Raw genomic sequence first — 6,000 nt, 5'->3', positions numbered from 1 at the left:
AGTTAAAAAGAAAAGAAAAGACAATATGTTGGGAATATAGATTACAAGCATTTCCTGATTTATAACATTAATTTACACAATATGCACATTAAATCACAGCCTTATAAGAAGCCTTGCTGAACAACATCTACCTGCATTGGATGTGCAGGTTTATCTACTGATTTATAACACAATATCATATGACTAAATAGTGATGGCAGTCTTTGTATGTGGTATTTTTGTTGGTGCTATAAAGGGAAAGAAAGTAATTTTACATTTAAAACATCTTGCATTATCTGAACAGGAAAATAAAACATGGACCTCAGGGTAAAATTTTCAGCATTTGACTACAGTATTCAAAATTCACTGACACTATACCTTACTCAAAAGGAAAACAACAAAATAGGATAACACACACACACACACACACACACACAAATAAGAGTGCAGAGGGAAGTGCAGTTATAAAAACATTAATTAATATATGTAATTTTTAATTATTTTTAATTCTTATTATCACAATGTTATTACCATGATTTTCAGGGCACTGGAGTGCTTTAGGATGTAATATTATATAGACATATCTGTTAAAAATAGACTGATGATGGATTTTTATATAAAAAGAGTAACTCAATTTTACAAACTGTCTTTTTAATGTAAATTGAAATTTATTAGAGTCACAACTTGAAACTGCATATTAAATGTATTAAAAACTGCAATGCATCTTTTATGTATAAAGTTAAATAACTAGTTATTAGAATATTCGGTGGTTAATATGAAAGGTTTAAACATATTTCTTTTAGATCATTCCCAAAGACTTTAATACTGAGATTATAATTTTTAAAACCTTGATCCATTGACTGTCCTTTGAAATATCTTTTTACCGCATATGAAGGGTAATAGATCAATTTGTGGTGTGTGGTGTCTGCCTGATACGTAAATTTCAGATATTACATCTGCTGCACAATACTGTACTGAATGAGACAGAGTTGTAGAAAACTGTTTAATTGTTTATTTTCTTTTAGTATGCAGTTGATGTCAAACAAACTGCCTGCTGCTATTATCCATGTTCCCAATTACATCTTAATTACATAGAGCTAGATGGGTTGTGGTGCCAATTATGTGTATAAAACATTGAGCATTATACATAGGAATGCATCCTAAATAAATGTGACCGCACATCAGCACATCACTTTTGGAAACCACTGAACAGGTAAGCAAATTAGGTCTCAAAACAAGTTTGTCTAATGTTATATGAATGTGTAACAAAGTGTTGTGATGTATGATCTACCTGCTGAAATTAGTGCGCTCAAGCGTAGCTAAATGGCTCCAAGTATTTATTAGTTGTGTTGGTGGTATACATCTACTGAGATAAGAAGCAAGTTGTCATTGAATAACTGTACATATATGTACATAACTAAGTTAAGATAGTTGAGAAACTTGGGATAGGTGTTTATTTCCTTGGAATTGTGGGCAATATTTTAATTTAAGAGATGCATTGTGTAACTATTGATTGTTGCACTTTAATATCCCAAAATAAACACAATATTCAAATTTGAATGTAATGTTTACATTCGTCTGTCATTTGCAGTAGATCTTTATAAGGGATAATTTGGTCAACTTTTCAGTGTTTTATCTACTTTGAGATGTGAGAATGACTCATTTTATACATTACTCATTACTTTCTGATGAAATGACACTTTACTTAGAATTATCTTTTTAAGTTGGGCTAAGAGCAGGAGGTTATTCTACAACTGAGTGTTAAGTGACCTGTGAGCAACAGAGGTCCAATCCAGAGATTTGAGCTTTGCCACCAATTGTTTACATGTTCTGTTCATGAACTGAGGGTATATGGAATAGTGATGAGGTGACACATTAAATGAGCCATAATACTAACATTCATTTAAAATAAATCTATAACTTGAAAAACTTTTACTTCCAAATAAATATTGTTGTTATGTGGATGCTTCTCACTCAGTAAGGATTCGATTGAGACAAAGAGATGTCAGAGACAGTATAGTGGAATAGTGGTATGTGGTATAGTGATTAGGGGTCTGGCTCCTAAGCCAAGAGTGGCGAGTTCAGTCCCAGGTAGGGGACACCATTGCTGTACCCTTGAGCAAGTTACAGTAAAAATTGAGCTACGTAATTTTATGTAATTAATAGTAATAATCTGAAATACGAAAAGTTGTAAATTGCCATGGATAAGAGCTATAATAATGGACAGAGGACACCATTGACTTTTATTCAATAATTTAATAATACAAAAAAAATACATGTAAAAAACTGCTAGACTTTGCAATTCCTACTTTCCTTAACACAGTGAAGTTCTATTGACCTTCGCTTCTAGTTTTTTCCATATAGAAGTCTCTGGAGCAAGCTAAACTCACTTGCTGAATATGTCTGAGCTCCAGAAGATGCAATTACCCAAAGTAATATAATACAATTAAATCCCATAGAGCAGGTGTGAGCAACCTAAATTAATCAGTGGGCCACAAGTCTGGGTGTCAAATAAGTGCCTGGACCGCAAGACCCATTTTACCACCATTACAAGCCAAAAATAAACAGTGAAGACTGTGAAATAAAAAAAGAATAGCAACCACAAATAAATTAAAATGAGTCATCATTTAACCATAGTAAATTTTGTGCAACAGATGATTTTGGTATAACTTCAAGTCAGTTTTCTTGTTTAATATCTTCTACTGTCTCCAAGAAATAAGGAAAGAGACAAAATGTTAATTTTGACAGATTTATCCCTGCCCCTCTGTGACCCAACCTATTTCTTTTTTTCCTTTTTTATTTTACAAGTTGAAGTCTCTGTTCTCATCCCAAGGCTTGAGTTTCCAATGAGATTTATTCACTTTGATTCCCAAAAATGTAATATTATTTAAATGATTCATTCCTTAACAAACCAGACTTCAGTTCATGCAAATGAAATGATAAAGAAAATAATCTGATTACAGCTGCCAACTTGTTTAAATCTTTTATATTTAAACCTTGTTGATAAGAGGGCAACAAATGCTACAGGATCTCAAAGAGTCACAATATAGTCAGCTTATCTGTCTTAAATATACTGCTTGCAAAAAATAGGGGTTATTAGATTTCAGAACAGAATCTCAAAATTGCACATTAATAGAACTGACATTAAAATATACATGGGTTACACTGTAGCCTCCATATTTATTCAGACCTGTGATGAAATATAAATTCAAGTTTAGCAAGGAAATGCAAATGTATACTCTATTTCTTTTAAAAAATAAAAATAAAATATTTTTTTATGAACTATTAATACTGTATGCCTCTATAGCATATGTCAAAAATAGTTACATATATCTTTAAATACTTTGATACCAGAAGTTGAAGCCATCGGACGGCGGGGTGGGTCCTGGCCTGCTGGCCCGAATCTGGCCCACAAGGTCATCCACCAGGGCAACACTGGTGGAGTAAGTGGGCTCCACAGCACCAAATAGCACAGCTCTTAGCTTCTGCCTGGTGAAGACTCCCCTATACCAATAGCTTCAGCACCATGGAGAGATTGTAAAGGCCAACAAGGGACTAGCAAAGAGCAGCTGAAAGCACTCCTCCTAATGAGGAGGAAGGCTAATATAAGCAGCCCCTGCACTCTTCCAGGCAGTTCGGCTGCTGCACTGCTGCTGAATAGAGCTAGTGCTGTGTGATTGAGCTACCATTGCCTTTCAACAATGTCAGAGGAGTCCACCTGGGAGGAACTCTACCCCATGACCAGGACCACCAACCTGTGGGAGCCGGTACCTGAAAGAAGAGGGGCTACAATACACTTTAAATAAAACAGGCAACCACACCTATTATACCTTATCCCAGTCTCTGGTCTCACCATCATTACCAGGTCCACGCACCTGGCCCACAGTGGTGGAGAATACAGGCATAGTGCCCTGGACGTGAGATGAGGGTCTGCAAGCAAGTCAGAAACCTGACAGCAACTCCAACCCAACATTAATGACCTGGTATGCCATGTCAAAACCAACCTCGCCCAACAGACCGCTCTGTGTGGCCAACCTGTAAAGCATCACGCAAAGCATCGCAACTATCTTCACCCAGACCAACCCATTGCCGGCACCCGTCCCTGCCACCAACCAGCACTCTGTTGCTAGGCAGGCCTGCCATGTGATGCACAAGATGACAGCCTCCTCTGTGTTACCTGATCTGATTTTAAGACTCAAATATATCCTTTCTCCAGATGATTAACTTGATCAGATTTTAGAGTATATTGATAAACATAATATGTTATGTACATTTCAATCAGGTTTCAGACAGTCATACTCTACAGACACATGTCTGTTGTATTTGACAGATTTTATTAAAAAGGAAATGTATTAATTATTCTGGGACGGTTATGTTTAATCTACAGATGGCATTTGATATGGTTAACTATGAAATTTTACTTTTTAAACTTTTAGTTATGGATTTTCATGAGTTGTCTATTCAATGGATGAAGTCTTACTTAACAGATAAGGACCAAGTGGTTGATGTGGGAGAGACATTGTTGACAACCAGTGAAATAAAATGTGGTGTTCCTCAAGGCAGTATCCTAAGTCTGCTTTTGTTCGTTCCCAATATTCTTGTATGCAGATGATACTGCATTCCTGGTATCTCATAGGGATAATAAATAAATTTTTGTCTAAAATTACTAAATTCCTTGATTGTAATACCACAAGGACACTATCAACAGCAATAATACAGGGTCATTATGACTATGCCTTTCCTCGATGTATAATAGCACTTCAGAAGCCTTCCAAGATAAAATACAAACATCTTAAAATAAATTGGTTAAAATTGTATTGAAGGTTCATCCCAGGACTCATCTTCACACTAATCATTTTAATCTGTTGAATTGGCTTAGGGTTGAACAAAGGTCTCCCAATTGAATCTGATCATGTTTTTTAAAATACTTTAATTTAGGTCCAGTTTACAGAGTATTTACATTTTATCTGAGTACATGTCTATAATATGAGGGCTAATGGCTAACCTAATAACCACACATTATAGAAGAATGGTAGGGTAAAATGCTTTTCAAATCATTGGTGCTGCAGACTGGAATAGATTACCTAAAAAAATCTAAATGATTTCAACAGAACAAAATTGTAAAAGATGTGTTAAAAGCTGGCTAAGAGAGCATAAGTAGTAAAGGGTTGGGTGGGAAGGTGGTTGATTGTGTTGCTGTTTTTATAGTTGCATGATTGGGTGTCCCGTGGAATAATGTTTACATATACATTTTGTATGCTATATATTTTATGCTGTAGTATACTGTATATAAACAGTTTAGCATGCCACATGTGCACATTATCTTTCTTAGCTGCTTTCTTGAGGACCACAATTGAAATAAGTAATTGTATTTTGAGTTTTTATCGTCAACAATTTGTTCTTATAGCTGCACAACATACTTTTGTCTGTGAGGATATATATGTTATATTGTGCTTTGTAAAAAAGTAAAATACATTAATTAATTAATTCAAGATGAGGGCAGAAAAGAAAAAGGGTAAATATTGAATCGTTCAATCTGGTTTAAAGTAATGCGAGATTCTGTTGATTCACTGGAAATGTAATTGTTAGCTTGGCTGTAGCCTATTTAAACAAAGCAAGAACATTTAAAAGTACTTTCAAGTTTTACCTGGAATTATCTGTGCTTTGTTCAAATTTAGATAAAAACAGCCCATAGACCATACTGTACATTTGTACTACACATGTTCAGTGCTTTGTGATGGTGGTCCACTATGAAAGGGGTAAATATTAAATATCTGACAGTTGTATTTCTGCTGTTGTGGTACATAGTGCAGAGGATTTGACAGTTGATTGGAGAGCATATAGTAATATGTGTGCTCAGTGGTAGCCTGAGATTTGGATTTCCATACTTCTGCAGTTTATACTTACTGCTTATTAAAACAAATCAGATACAGTCAGTAGTCCTGCAGGCTTCAGGAAATTAAAGCCAGTTAAGTAGTCTGCAACCAAATGTTGATAGTTCTGGGTGAACCCACTACTGAT

This window comes from Amia ocellicauda, chromosome 12 (genome assembly GCF_036373705.1).
Source record: "Amia ocellicauda isolate fAmiCal2 chromosome 12, fAmiCal2.hap1, whole genome shotgun sequence".
In the NCBI taxonomy this organism is placed as follows: Eukaryota; Metazoa; Chordata; class Actinopteri; order Amiiformes; family Amiidae; genus Amia; species Amia ocellicauda.
Note: the sequence above shows the minus strand (reverse complement) of the source record.